This window comes from Capsicum annuum, chromosome 1, assembly GCF_002878395.1.
Source record: "Capsicum annuum cultivar UCD-10X-F1 chromosome 1, UCD10Xv1.1, whole genome shotgun sequence".
NCBI classification, from domain to species: domain Eukaryota; kingdom Viridiplantae; phylum Streptophyta; class Magnoliopsida; order Solanales; family Solanaceae; genus Capsicum; species Capsicum annuum.
In genome coordinates this window covers 124,642,107-124,658,905 of record NC_061111.1, presented here as the reverse complement: position 1 = coordinate 124,658,905, position 16,799 = coordinate 124,642,107, and positions in this window count along the sequence as shown.

Below are 16,799 nucleotides of genomic sequence, written 5' to 3'. Positions count from 1 at the left end.
GTACAAGAATCAAATTGTGCTCACTCTCACAAAGAATTCACAAGTTATGGGTTGCATGATTGTAAGTAATTATGGGTAAATCTCTTATTTTGAGGGTGCATGGTTGATGAATGTTGGGTGAATTATATGACGTCTTTGATTGAACAATGTGCATGAGTTTTCTAACTAGGAGAGTCAATTCTTGAGGCTAGGATGTTTTGAAGTAGTATTCTTGAACTGTCAATTGTGTATGTAACATGCTTAGTGCAGAAACTTGCATTTTGTATTGTCATTGTAGTACTATATTAAGTGTCTTACATGTATTAAAAGTGTAGATTCACCTCGGCGTATGATTCATAGAGTAAATAGTTGTTCGAGGATGAACACGGTTTTAAGTGTGGGGTGGTGATCTGAGGTGGATTTATGCACCTTGGAGTTATTATCCTAGCTTATTTAGCCTTGATTTAAGGAATTATTGTGTGCTTAATGAGTGAATAATGATATAATTGATCATATAAGTGTCTAAGTGTTTGATTACAATGTTCATGATTAGAAACTTAGAGTTCAAATGTGAAAACTAGTGTTACTAGCTTAAGCTAGGTGTTTATCTAGTTGATCTCGATGGATTCTATTGTGTTTGATGAGTTACTAATTGTATTATTGTGCAGTTATGTGTGTAACAACTTATTTATAATTTTCAATGGTCAATTTAATCAAGCCAAGAGTCAAAACAATAAGTTAAAGATCAACGTGGGCAAACCTAGTCTTAACTCGAGTTTCTAGTTCACCATTCTTGATATTGTGTTGTTTTGAGCTCTAATCCGTGGTGTTTGATGATATAGGATTCTTGGTGAGTTTATTATGATGATATATTAATGATATAAAAGCTGTAAATCAAGTGTAAAAAACACCACAAGGCTGGGAATGGATCAACGGAAGCATAAGACATAACTTGACGTAAAATGGACACTTTGGATGTCACCTGCATGTGTAGGATCTTACAAAGGGATGTAGGGTGCGTTCTATGCATAGGAAACTTTTTAAGGGACCCAAAACAGATTGACCTTGTGATGAGCCCACGACGCAACTCCTATTCCAATGGAATTACCCCTGCGACACGCCCCTTGTTCCACCGATGGCAAAAAGCCTTGTCCTATAAATAGGACACTTGAACTTGTTGTTATTCACCTTGGACGTCTTGGATCTTTGGATAGGGGATGCTAAACACATCCAAAAGGACCCATCCTTCTTACGTATGAAGAGTACCAGAGCGCCTCACAGAGAAACACTAAGGTGAATAAAACCCTTATCTTGAAGATCTTTCAATTGCTCCTTAAGTTCCTTCAACTCAGCTAGATCTATTCTATAGAGAGGGGTAGAGATAGGATGAGTGTCCGAGAGAAGATGAATCCCAAATCAGCTCCCCTATCGGGAGGAACACCAAGAAGATCATTAAGAAACACCTTGGAAAACTCACAGACCATAGGAACATATTGCAATAAAGGACCTTCAAAACTAGAATCCGTAACAAGCACTAAATGGTAGAAACATCCCTTGGAGATCAACCTTGGGGCTCTAAGATAAGAAATGAACCTTCATTAGGCACTAAGAAGCTAACCACCAACTCATTTGGGAATTGGAAACTGACCCTTCGGATCCAACAATCTAGAAAGGCATAACACGAATGGATCCAATCCATCCCCAAAATCACATCAAAATCTAATATGTCCAACTTTATCAAATCCACTAACGTTTCCCTACCACAGATAGATACCACACAACTACCTATAGACTCTTCTAGACATAATAGAGTCACCCACTGGGGTGGAAACAGAAAAGGGATCCGAAATACACTTAGGACCAAAATCAAAATGAATAGCCATAAAAGGGGTCATATAAGAAAGGGTAGACTCGGGATCAAGCAAAAAATATACATTATGAAAGAAAAGTTTTAGCGTGCCAGTAACAAATTCTCGAGATGCCTCAGAATCTTGACAGGTAGCAAGAGCATACAGACATTTCGACCGGTTCTGGAGCCAGAAGTAGCACTCTTTGTTACAAGAGCTGAAGAAGTAGAACCAGAACTTATTATCCCCTGAAGCAACCCTAGAAGGACAATCTCGCTATATGTGACCAAGATGGCCACACTTAAATCACCTAGTCCTCCCCTTATCATACATTTCATAATGCACCTGTCCATAAAAGCACAAGGAGGATAAGATGGGGCAAATTGAGCTCTACTAGCCTGAAACTAGGCACCCTATGCCCTATATGCGCTATCGCCCTGGAACGGACGATCACCGAATAACTTAGGATATGGAACACTAATCATAGAATAAGAATCAAAATTTTCTAACTTCTTCTTAGACCACTGCCTTCCATTTCTACCACTATTTTGCTAACCTTCACCCTGCTCAGAGTACTTGGATCTCTTACTTTTTCTCTCCCCTACTTCGACTTGTTTCTTCTTTTCATCCTCAACCTGTTGCATAAACACCACAAGCCTAGAGATATCTATGTCCTTATTCAAAAAGGCGGCCTTACTTTCCAAAGTCAAATCGCGGGACAACCGAGAAGAAAATTTCCTCATTCTATCCCTTGTGCTTGATACTAGCTCAGGAGCATAACAGGACAACTAATGAAGCTTAAAGGCATACTCCTTCACAGACATTTTTTCTTACTTCAAATTCACGAAATCGTTAGCCTTCACCTCCCCCAACTCTTGAAAAAAGAAGCGATCAAGAAAAGCACCAGAGCAATCCTCCCATTATGCCAACTCTGCATCATCACCCCTAGACTGTTCCCACTTTTCATACCACTGATATTCCATATACTTCAGCTAGTATGTAGTGAACTCCAAACCCTCAAAATAAAAAATATGCACCACACAAAAAATCTTCTCCATCCCATCTATAAACCCTTAAGGATTATTCTCAATCTTAGAACCAGTAAAGGTCAGAAAATTCAGCCTCATAAACTAGACAACCCTAGTGTCCTTAGAATAACTAATAGCAGCACCAGTAGGACCCAACTGACGTCACTGAGATATCGCTAATTGGGTGAATAAATGAATAGAATAATGAAACTTAGCATTAGTAATATCTCTTGGAGGTGACTAAGCAAGAGTGTCACCAGCGGGAGAAGGATTAGTGGAGACCGAAGGAACTCCACTAGGACAATCAGAAGCATCGACCCTAGACCGAGTATGAACTCTAAAAGTAGGACTAGTCCCATCCACAATGTCCTCAAGTGGGACAGAGAAGTTTCTATGAGCATCATATTTTTTAAGAGTCATGATCTGAAAATCAAACAAACAAGATGTAATACCCTATATTATTCTTAGCTCAGTTCAGCTCCTAGTTGCATCCATAAGAGGCTTAAAACCTAAAAATTTCACTAAGTGTTGGGGACTTAGTCATTTTTGACCTCTTAACTTTGAGGATTTTTATATTGGTATTCCCAACCCCGAGATATTGGTTTTAGAGTTGATTCATGTTTATGGGTGTAAGAAGCATGTCTCAAGGAAGTTTTAGATTTTCTGGATGAGGATTGGGTCATGTTTGGATCATAATTCCAGTGGATCATCACAATAGAGCTGCATCACTGTCGTAATAGTGATGGAGCCCACATCGCATTGTTGTGCCCCTTTAAAACGCATTTTATTTATGAATTTAAATGTCTGAAGGGCAATTATGTCTTTTTCCCTTAATCTAAGTGTCAAATTATGAATTATAACATCAAATTAGGGTATTATTTACCCATCTTATCCAATCCTCCTCTCAAAGAAATCCTATTCATATCCCAAGAACATCAAATTCCATTACTTTCTCTCCAAGGAAACCAAGAATTCAAGTTCCCCAAGTTAAGAGCATTCAAGAAAGCATTAAGATTGGTGTTTCTTTTAAAGCTTAAGGGTTTAAGGTATGTGTGATGTTCATCCATGGGATCTTTTCACCCATGGAGTCCAAGGATCTCTTTTTATATTTTAAATTATAAATTTTACATGATTAAGCTGAATTATGCCCATGAACATCTTGATAATTTGATTTCAAGTTTTGATTACATGTGCTTTCGATGGAATGAGACCTTGCATATTTTGAATATTGAATTCTTGTCATTTAAAAACTTAATTCATGGTTTTAGAACTATAAATATGTTATCACCACGTGATTTACTTACTCCCATGTTAAGTTCATGACTCTCATGTGTTTGATGAAATGCCTTAGTATTAGATTTTGAACAATGATTCCATACTATGGTTTCAAAGCTTTAGGTGCCCGTATAGTTATTTTCATTCAGTGTTGGAGGGTTATGAACACCCAATACTTTGCTATTTACATAATTTCAGTATCTTCAGAATGACTTCAGATATACCATAAGCATTATTATTCAGTCAGTTATTATGATCAGTTGTATGTTCAGTTAAGCTTAGTTCAGACCATTAAACAGTGTCATTCAGTTAGGAGTAGGATTTCAGCACCGAGCGAACCCAAGGATGGGGGCATTTCTGTTAGTTTAGGGTTTGACCCTTAGTATAAATCCCTAAGTTACAAAGCTACGTAGCCAATATAGGTTTGAGATGTCTTCCTAATAGTTTAGGATGACACATATCTCATGATTTTCCTGCCAGTATAGAGTTACTCTTTAGACCTTTGGGACACCAATTTTAGTGGATCCACACAACCATTGTTAGTACCCATGGAAAATTAGTGACACCTTTTCAACTGGGGTTACAGGTTGGACCCTACTTTGCTCAGATTAGGGCATATCGATTAGATGATACCTCCCACAGTTTCAGTTTAGTTTTTAGTTCAGGTTTGCTTGACCATAGCATACAAACTTCCAGTTATTCAGTTATCAGATTTTAGTAATTCATTTTCTAGGTTATTTCAGAAATATTATATGCTTGGTCCTTTATTCTCAGTATCTCAGTTTTCATAGATGCAAACTCAGTTATCTTATGCTATCCAGTCAATCATTACTTTATGCACAGTTAACCCATACATTTCAGCCTAACCTTATCTTATATACCAGTACATTCAAAGTACTAAAAACATACTCTTCTTTGTGCTATAATGTCTTATATCATAGCTTCAGATGCTTAATTTATTGACCGTACTGAGATAGTCTAGCGCTTCAGCAGTAGCAACAGTGGTGAGTCCTCATCTATCAAGGACCTATTATGTTTATTCAGTCTTTCCACATTACTTTTCACTTAGTCAGTTGGAGTTAGTTGGGGCCTGTCCCATCAACTACTCAGCCAATTTAAAGGCTTTCTCATATTCAGACAGTCAGTTAGTTTATTAGTCTTATTAGTCTTTTATTAGTATGTTATGAAGATGTTACAGACTTGTGAAATCAATTGTGTTTTTAGTATTTAAAACCTCATGGCCTTATCAGTTATTTTTTGTGCATGTCTATTATTATTATGTTATTCAGTGCTTACTTTAGGTACCAGCTAATGGGTTAGCTTGTGGTCACTTATGACTGTAAGCACCGTTGTCGTGACTATGGGGTAACCTCAGGTCGTGACAGGGGAATTACAGGATATTTCAACACCCTAGACTCTATATCCCAAAAGTAGATCATAAGAAAAGGGGAACATTCCTAATGCCTCGTAGCCTTTCTTTTATAAGTGTGGCACACTACATACCCATAAAAGAGACTTTACTTGACACGACTTTATGGACATCCAATGACACCAAATCTAGGCCCTGATACCAATTTTGTCACGGCTCAAACCAGGGCCTAGCCATGATGGATATTACAAGTTTATTAAAGACCAGATAACACCCCCTTTGCCTAGTCAATACAAAACATAACACCTAGCAGCGGCTGAATTCCAAACATATAACAAGATAGAAAAGTAATAAACTCAAAGGCATCTAAGAATGTCAACATCAATACCCAATCCACAGTAATATCCACAAAGCCTCTACTAATCTAAAAGTAATTTAAGTTAGGACATGCTCCCGACCCAGACAATGACAATGACAATAACAATGTGAACTCTTTAATTCTAGTTTATAAAAGAAAACCGATGCAATGATCAAGTCTTTTGGAGAGTGAAATCTCTCCACTTCACCATAATCGACCGACGAATCGATCCAATCCACCTAACACTGCGCAGGAAAAGTAGACTTGTCTTCGGACCCTACATTATGTAGGGATACAACGTCTAGAGATGATATGTGGGTTGAGAACTAGCATGTAACTTAGGTATAAGGATATGATAATGACAATTCAAAATTTAGTTCAACTCAATGTACATGTTCACATTAATGTATGCATATAAATATACTTATTTAAAATATTAGGATAAGGAAAAAGGCTTAGCATGCATTCTAAATTGTTAACCTGGATTGTGTAGCATAACCGTCATAATAAGGCACCCACAGGCTATATGAGTCAGCTTTGCCCAAGCTGAAAGGGCTTAGTGCGTGAATTCGCATGAAACAGATGATAATCATAAGTACATATGCAGCACGGGGGACTCAAACCTCCCGACATATATCAAAGGTGACTTAAGAACCTAGTTATTTAACATGGGGGACTTGAACCACCCAATTATAAAATAAAGGGGACTATAACCACCCTATCATTTAGACCACCGCGTTAGCAATCATGATTTATAGTATTGGTCTCTTTGGACCTCCACTTTCATGGTTCGGATACACATCCCTCTTTAAAGACCAATTAAACCGTTTTTCACATGTTCACATTCACTAAACCATCATGCACCTTAGGGCATAAACTGTTGGAATTGTCATACCAACTACACTTGCAAGGTAACATCATCATGCCATTTTAATTCTATTAACTTAGAAAAAATAACTCCCTGGTTTCATTAATAAAAGATGGGGGAACACCGACTTCCTTTGTTCATTAAATCAAATCACTATGTTTCAATAACCTCTTTACCTCAGGAAATTGTTTCAAAAGTAGTTCATTGCAACTATACCCATACTCAGAACCATTTACACAAAATTGGGTTGGGGTTATTACCAATTCAATTGTCAATATTCACAAAATTTGGGGAAACCATAATCCCCTATTTTATTCACCATGTCCATGCACCCCACAATTTTAAAACCATATATAAAGCATGAACAATGCATAATAAATCATGGAAAAATAATTTAAGAAACATCCATCCCAAAACCCTCAACTCATATCAAAACCCATATTCAAATCCACATAAACAAACATATGATTTAATGCCTTATGTAAAGTAATTTTAAGGGTAGAGTCGCATGCCTTAAATATCAAGAATTATGGAGAGCATTTGCCCCCAGAAGATCTAATTGATCAAACTTTTGGTAACCCAAAGTATCTTGACATTGGAGAATTTAGAGAGTTTGAGAGAATGTGTTTTGATTTTCTAAAGGATGAGAAAAGAGCTCCAAAGGTGTTTTATGGATGGGGGTTTTAATTGGGGAGTAAGGGAAATGACCAAAGTTCCCTTTTTTAATTAAATCTCAAAAAATCATTGTCAGTCGTTACGGGTGACCTTATGACTCATATGGTCCACCTTACGACTCATGACCTTCAGTCATAGTCTGACAGTGTCCATGAGTACCCTTACTGGTCTAGATATGAGTCATACCATACGACTCTTACCTAAAATTTACAACTCGTATGCTCCTCTTGTTCTTAGGAAAGTATTATTTGGGCATCACACTAGACATACTATGATTTGCCACCTTACGACTGTATAAAGCCATTACAACTCATAAGGTAAAAGTTGTAGTCAGAATAGAAGACTCAACAACTACACTGGACTCCCTATGGTTAGGACCTATAATCCATACAGAGACACTAAGACTCGTAAGGAGAGTCATAGTCTGGGAAGGGACATGACCCGATCGGAGGCCTTGTCGTAATAGGTGTCCTAAGTCCCACTGGGATCAAAGACCACCCCCGTTACCCAATCCAACCTCCTATCATCTGCCCTGATTTGGATGATTTTGAAAATATAATAAGATAGTGTAATAGCTCATCAGAAGACTCTAGGATAGGATCACAACCGTGGCCGACCCAATCGAGTCCAACCATCCTATACCAATCATCTAACCATACCAAACCAAGCCAATACCAAAATAAGGGCCATAACCAAGTAAGTTCCAAAATATAATATGATTAATCCCAAAATAAAATACGATGGAACAGTGAGAAATTATGTCCAATAATGTAAGCCTCAATACCAATGCCAATATTAAGGCCAACACCAATACCGATCTCGCTCATTCCAACCTGTAGAAGTACTACAAAGCCTCTAACAAAAAATGTAAGAATATTTGGTTGGGACATGCCCCCAACCATAGCCAAAACCAACATCCATAAATAAATCATAATGTCTAAAAATATCCATAACATGAAATGGAGCCTTTCAGAAAGATGGAAGCTCACCACTTTAACCCAACAATTATCCCTGAGTCAATCACTATGTAGAAAGAATAGAACAGCCGATTCCTGTATAGCGTGGGTGTACAATCGTCCGAAGATAGGTTAGCGAGTGATCGCTAGCATAAACTCAGGATAAGGATAAAATAATACCATTTATTAAACCAATTAAAACCATCCATATGCACACAAACCATACATATATATATCCATGTCGGGAAAAAGAACCGGGTTTAGCCTTCCATTAAAACCTTTACCTAGGATGTGTAGCTGTCATGACCTAAGTCGAGGCCCTAGCCGCGATAGGCATCCCAAACCATCAAGGCTTGAAATACCCCTATAACTCCCCAACCCACTAGTTATATTATCGCTTTGGGCCTAGGTCCGCACGGCTTTAAAATGCGTCACTAGGGAGTAAGACTTTCTTACTTATATAACCAGTGTCCCTCTTGTGTTTAGTCGATGTGGGACTCCTTCCTAAGTTGGGGTGTTACATACACCCCTTTATGGACTCAGCGTCCTCGCTGAGGTTTGCCCCACCGAATAGGATTTTCCTACACTCAGGACTGAGGTTTGCCTCACCTTACCAGGATTTGCCTACACTCAGTTTGAACTCTAGCCCACATCGATAGGGCTGACACAGGAGAGGCTATGATACCATTCTGTTACAACCCAAGACGAGGCCCTAGCCACGATGGGTATCCCAAACCATCAAGGCCTGAGAGACCCCTATAAATCCCCAACCCACTAGTGATATTATCCACTTTAGGCTCAGGGCCGCACGACTTTAAAATGCCTCACTAGGGAGTAAGGATTTCTTACTTATATACCCAGTATTCCTCCTATGTTTTGTCAATGTGGGACTCCTTCCTAAGTTGGGGTGTTACATAATGCTCCAAAAATCTATCCCGAGATGGCACACGGTGCTTAGGACCACAAGTGATCCCAAGCTAACCCATGAACTGGCATACTGATAAGCAACTGATAAAATATATATAAAATAACTGAGTTTACTATGCAAAAACATAATAATGATGGAATCTATGAAAATATAATACCGATACAATTTTACATTTTGATAAAGTCTGAAAAGAAGGACTGAAATTACAAGACAGACTCTAACTGACATTTGTTAAGCCTCTACTATACTAACTATAGATAGATGAGGTGCGACTCCAACTATCACTAATCAATACTTATGAGTAAGAAAGTAAAGTACATAAATAATATCTAACTTAAGTCCCCGAAGTAGGAGGATTCATCATTTGCTAGCTGGAATCTACAAACTGTCTGAATATGGTATGCGTCCTATAACTCATACCTACATTATGAGATAATGTAACACATAGACATATATGTGGATCAGTACTTTGAGGATGTACTGAGTATATGGGGGTGAATGAATAAGTAAAACATAATATCAATTATCATAATTTGTAAAAATATAATGCCTGCTAAATGTAAATGACTGATGTAAGCTGGAGTGTCTGAAATACTAAAATCTAAAGTAATAAGAATAAAATCATACTTTATAAATCTAGTGACTCATAACATTTAGTTATAAAATTTGTATTTCTATTCTATTCTCAAATCATATAGGCTAAGTGAAAAAGGGGTTACCTTTTATGTCTGAAAACTAAAAACTGTAATTCTATAACTAAAATCTTAAGTAAAATAATATCTAAGTAAGTTTGTGAGCCTTTACACTTAGATTCTAAAATCTGAAAAATCCTTTACTTAGGGAGGTTCGTCTAACCAACAAAAACTATGTGAGCATTCATGGAGTCTAACGTCTTTGTCTCCCTAAGGAGGAACATCCTCACGTTGGAGAGAGGAGTCATACTCTTGCCAGGGAGTATAACCGATCTGGGTGATCATATATCTGTCATCCATATAGAAGTGGAAATAATCTAAATTCTACGTTGGCACATAGTTATGAGGTATGAAACCGTAGTAACGTACCCATATCGGTGCTAAATACTACTCCCAAAACAATATCTATATGATCATTCTGATGAAAATCCACTTTTAAAATAGACTAATGGTTTATAATGAAAACCAACTGTAACTCTGTAAAGCTAAATCTGTAATTTGAATCTGTAAGGTGGATTTCATATTTATTCTGAGACCAAAAGGTCAAATCTTTATCAATAATCTAAAAAGAATCTAGTCATAAAGTGCTCATAGCACAATCACTCTTGAAATAACAATTCTGATTAGGGCTTAATAACCCATGCTTCAAATTCATGTAAAAATCATAGCAAAGCATCATGCTCAATATTCTTCTTGAAAATACTTCAACAATATCAAAATAATAAAATCAAGAATCTCAATATCATGCTTAAACTCAATTGGAAAAATCTGAAAAATCGCATTATACGCATAATTATATGAAAATAGTCATGAAATTCAACATTCAATCACTTGAAATCTCATAATCATCAAATAATAAAAATTAGGTATGAACCCTAATTGCAAATCATGTGAATTTAACTTAAAAAGATAGTTTTGGGCACAAGGACGAAAGGATTGTCCTTGTTCATAAACCCCACATACCTTAATTGATGATCTTAGATGAGAAAGCTTGAATCTTGGACTCCTATGATGCTTTTGAAGATGAGTTCTTGGAGTTCTTGAATTGGAAATTCTTAATCTTGAACTATCTTGGAGAATTGATGAGGAAAAATTAGATTTCTTGAAGTGTAAGTTTGAGATTTAGGGTTCTTTTTTGAAAGAGAATTGATGAATAAGTTGACTTGAATTCCTATTTGTGTTCTTGAATATAGTTTCTTGAAGGACAAAACTCAAATTGATGTTCTTGGGAATTTTCTTGAACTTGGAATAGAAAGCTTAATTCTTGATTCTTTTCTAGAATAGAAGGTGATTGAATGGATGCCCCAATGGCAGCTATACATTGCTATATTATGACCTGGGTTGATGGGAAAAAGGACCACATTTTCCCTCATTAATTTAAATAAAAAATTCGTAACCCACATCTCGATTTTACCCTTTGCCGCGACACGGTATCATCGCGACAGCTTACTGCCTCACACTAAAATGACTATAACTTTTTGCCCGGGTATCAGTTTTAGGTGAAATTGGTATCATTGGAAAGCTAATTCAATTATATACAATTTGGTGGGTCATGATCTCAAAGATTATACATACATCAAAAGTTATATAGTTTCAAAGTTGACCCCTGTAGAATTGGACACCAAACTTTGAATGAATCTAATGTTCTTAGCTCCACTTGGCTCTAAGTGACTTCTGTGAATATTATTCACCTAATAAGAACTTCACATACTTAGGATTAAATTTATGATACAATAATTCAAATTATGGATCAAGAGTAAGGAAATTATATCTCCACCGCGATGCGGTGAAATTGTGTTAAGCTACTGGAAAAGGACGAGTATGAATTTGCACTCTGGTGCGATGCGGTGCTATCGCGTTGCCTCGCTGGAAATTGACAGTTGGAAATTTAGACCTCTTAGCGATGCATCAATATCACGGAGGTCCACTGAAATGTGAAGATTGCCATTTTGGTATCACCGCGACGCGGTGAGTGCCCAGGTGGGACACTGCATTACTAAAAATGCTCTAACTTCTTCACCAAGTGTCAGATTTGGGAAAATTTGATATCGATGGAAAGCTTATTGAATTTTTCACATAGTGGAAGGTTTAATCTGGAAAATTCAGTATGAAATAAAGGTTATTCATTTTTGAAGCCCACTCTTAACATTCTAGGAACGAATTTTTAAGCTAGGAAAAAAATGGGGTGTTACAGTAGCTTTGACGTCCTAAACCATTCACGGTCTATATGGGTTCAAATCTCCATGCTAAAAGGGCCCTAGTGCTTGAAGCCGCATGACTTGGGAAGAAAATTTGGGATGACTAGTACATCCCCCAAAATATAGTGTGACATCATGCACACGGTCACTTGGACCAAACCTCATATCGACAAATATGAGTTTTCAGTTTTGGTCCCCCCCGGGACCTCCACCTTCCACAACTTTGCTACACACCCTGCTATTATTGCCCAATTAAAAACATTACCAAGAAACTAACCAATCCATTAGCCATTTATTAACCAGACATTAGTAGTGGTATCGTTATACCGACTATACTTGCAAGTTTGGTCCATAGCCAACCATATATAGGTTTAAGGGACTCCATGTACCCTTCATGATTTCCAATTAACCAAAACCATGGCCACCAAGGACTTTCCAATCCATTTAAAACCATTTAAACTATTCTTACCATTAAGGGTTTCATTACTAAGTTTAAACCATGCATAAGTTCCATTGAAAAACTAATATTATAGTGGAAACATTGTTAAAGACATTTTATCAAACACATTAGGGGTATAGCATTTCCAAAACCAAAGTCCATTACCAAAGAACCATTCACATGCAACGAATTATCCAAAACCACCATTAATGCATATAAAAGCATAATTAAAATATAGGAAAACGATAACCAAGCATTTAAAACCAAAACCCCCAAATCATATTTAAAAACCCAAAATCATACAACATTCAAATCATAAAAATATTGTATAAAACCATGCCTTTAATTAAAACTAACAATGAGGAAAGAGAACATGACTTAATTGACAAAGTAGACGGAGAGAAACCACCAACAAGATCCCCAAATTTAATCTTCTAGTTGAAACCCTAACTTTCTTGCCCAAAAGCTTTTGAGGGAATTATAGAGTCTTTAGGAGGAGTTTCTAAGTGTTAATGAAAAGAATAATAGGGTAATAGCCTCCCAAAAGAGTTAGAAGTCGTGGGATCTTATTAGGCTAAGTAGGGAAATGTCCAAATTACCCCCACTTAAGTTGCACAAAATCCCATCACAGGGGTATGACTGACCCTCACTCGTACCCTTCAATACGAGTGGTACCCACCACTCATATCCTAAGCCTCAACCCTTGGACCCAACACTATCCAATGTACGACTCATCCTACCTAAGTAGTATTTTTAACATACAATCCATACCCTTCACCCGTATCCCTAGCAAGATAGAATCACAAAAGGTTGAACATTGTCTACCATACGTGTCCCTAGGTATGACTTGTACCCTAGCTTATGGCTCCTGGTGAGCCACTCGTACTCAGATCCAACCTAGGTTACCAAGTCTAAGTCTTAGTGAAGAAACTAAAAGATCTGTATCCGACCACACGACTCGTACCCTACAAGTCGTACCCATTCCAGTGACCAAAATCCATCCCACCAACCAACACTGGTCAACATACGATTGGACTATACTATTCATACCCCAACATACGGATCGTACCCATGAGTCATATTGGGTATAGGAAATTTTATAAGGTCAAAAACCAATGGTGTTTCAGTCTCCCCCATTAGGGGTAACCACATACACGGGTTATTTGCATTATCAAATTTATTTCTAATCTTTAACAAAGTTTGAAAACATTGAGGCAAGGATATTAATCTTTTCTTTAACAAACTAAAAAAAAGATGTGTTGAAGACACATACCTTCCACACGAATCCAAAGAACAGAAAACAGATGTGGATACTTGGACTTCATGTCCTTCTCCGCTTCCCATGTAGCTTATTCCACCTTATAGTTCCACCATAGAACCTTAACCGAAGCCACATCCTTGGATCGCAACCAACGAACCTGCCTATCTAAGATCTCAATCGAGACCTCTTCATAAGACAGAGAGTTCGAGATACCTAACCGCTCCAAAGGAACAATCAAAGAAGGACCACTAAGACACTTTATCAATATGGAGACATCAAATACCGGATGAATGGAGTTCAAACTAGAAGGAAACTCTAATTCATAAGCAACATTTCCAACCCTTCACAAAACCATATAAGGACTACATACCGAGGACTGAACTTCACCTTTTTGCCAAACTGCATTACTTGCTTCATGGGAGATACCTTGAGAAATACCTTATCCCCAACCTCAAACTCCAAGTCTCTACACCTTACATCCGTATAGGACTATTGGCGACTTTGGGCAGCCTTAAGCCTATCCCGAATTACCTTTACCTTTTCCATAGCCTGATAGACCAAATCTGTATTGAACATATCTGCCTCACCAAGCTTAAACCAACTAATAGGAGACCTCCTACCATACAATGGCTCAAAAAGGGCCATGCCAATACTAGAATGATTGCTATTGTTGTAAGCAAACTCTACCAAAGGTAGATGCTCAACCCAATTGCCACCATAATCAACCACACATGCCTGAAGCATAGCCTCTAATGTCTGAATAGTTATCTCTGCTTTGCCATTCGTCTGTGGGTGAAAAATGGTACTCAAACTCACCTTAGTCCTCAACCCTTTCTGGAAAGACCTCCAGAAGTGAGACATAAACTGCATGCCACAATCAGAAATAATTGAAACAGGTACTCCATGTAGATTCATAATCTCCTGAAGATATAACTTTGCATAATCCTCCCCAAGAAGGTAGTCCTCATTGGCAAGAAGTGAGCAGATTTTGTCATTCTGTCATCGAATCATATTAAAGGTAGTCCTCCACCAAGAAGTTAGTGCTTATTGGCAAGAAGTGAGTAGATCCGGGAAGACCGATAACGAAATCCATATTGATTACCTCTTATTTCCATTCGGGCAAAACAATCTCTTGATATAATCCACCAGGTCTCATGTGCTCAACATAAACTTGTTGACACACCAAACACTTGGCCACAAATTCAGCCACATCCATCTTTATACCATTCCACCAATACATCTCCTTGAGATTATGATACATCTTTGTCGACCCAGGATGAACAACATAGCGCGACTCATGCTCTTCATCTAAAATCCTTTATCACAAACCATCGACATAAGGAATGCATAACCTTTCTTTGTACCGAAAGTACTGTCACCACCTATCTCAAACACCATCACTTTTTCCCCACCAACATCACCCTTGATTTTTATCAAAATAGGATCTGACACTTGTTTCTCCTTGATCTCTGCACCAAGAGATGATCGAACCACTTCTTGTACCATTACACCTCCATCCTTAGAGTCTAAGAGACGAACTCCAAGATTAGACAAGCGGTGAATATCTTTTACCAATTCCCACTTTTCTTTCTCCACCTGAGCCAAACTCCTCATGGACAACCTGCTAAGAGCATCAACAACTACATTAGCCTTACTTGGGTGATAATGAAAACTCAAATCATAGTCTTTGAGAAGCTCAAGCTATCTTCTCTGCCTGAGATTGAGCTCCTTTTGAGTGAACACATACTGTAGACTCTTATGATCAGAAAAGATGTCTAGGTGCACTCCATACAGATAATGTCGCTAGATTTTCAAGGAAAAAATCACCACCAACAGCTCCAAATCATGAGTAGGATAATTCCTCTCATGTACCTTCAATTGGCTGGAAGCATAGGCAATTACCTTCCCATACTACATCAAAACACAACCAAGTCCGGCCCTAGATATATCACAATAAACCACAAACCCTTCACTACCCTCATGCAATGTCAAGACCAGAGCCAAAGTTAACTTATCTTTCAACTTCTCGAAACTCCCATCACAAGCATCCGACCAAGAAAACTTTACCTTTTTCTAAGTCAACTTAGTCAAAGGAGCATCTATCGACGAAAAGCCTTCTATAAACCACCTATAATACCCAGCCAAGCCTAAGAAACTCTAAATATCAGTTGGAGCCATGGGTCTAGGCCACTTTTTAACCACAACCACCTTTTGCGGATCCATCATGATCCCCTCGCTAGAAATAATATGACCAAAAAAAGTCACATCGTTCAACCAAAACTCATACTTGGAGAACTTGGCATACAACTGTTGTTCCTTCAAGGTCAGTAATACAACACAGAGGTGCTTAGCATAATCCACCTCACTTTTAGAATAAACTAGAATATCATTAATAAACACAATGATAAAAAGATCTAAGAACTGCCGGAAAATCATGTTAATCAAATCCATAAATGTTACCGGGGCATTAGTCAATCCAAACGACATCACCGAAAAACTCAAAGTGCCTATATCGAGTACAAAAATTTTTTTTAGGGATATCCACTTCCCTAATCTTTAGTTGATGAAACCCATACCTAAGATCTATTTTAGAAAAGAACTTGGCACCTTACAACTGATCAAATGGATCATCTATCCTTAGGAGGGGATACTTGTTATTGACCATCACCTTATTCAACTACCTGTAGTCAATGCACATCCGAAGGAAACCATCCTTCTTGTGTACGAATAATAACGGTGCACCCCGTAGAAATACACTAGGATAAATAAACCCCTTATTTAGAAGATCCTTAAGTTGTTCCTTGAGTTTCCTCAACTCATATGAGGCCATTTTATAAGAAGGAATAGATATTGGATGAGTGTCCGAAACCAAATCAATACCAAACTCTATTTTCCTATTCGGAGAAACACCAGGAAGATATCCAAA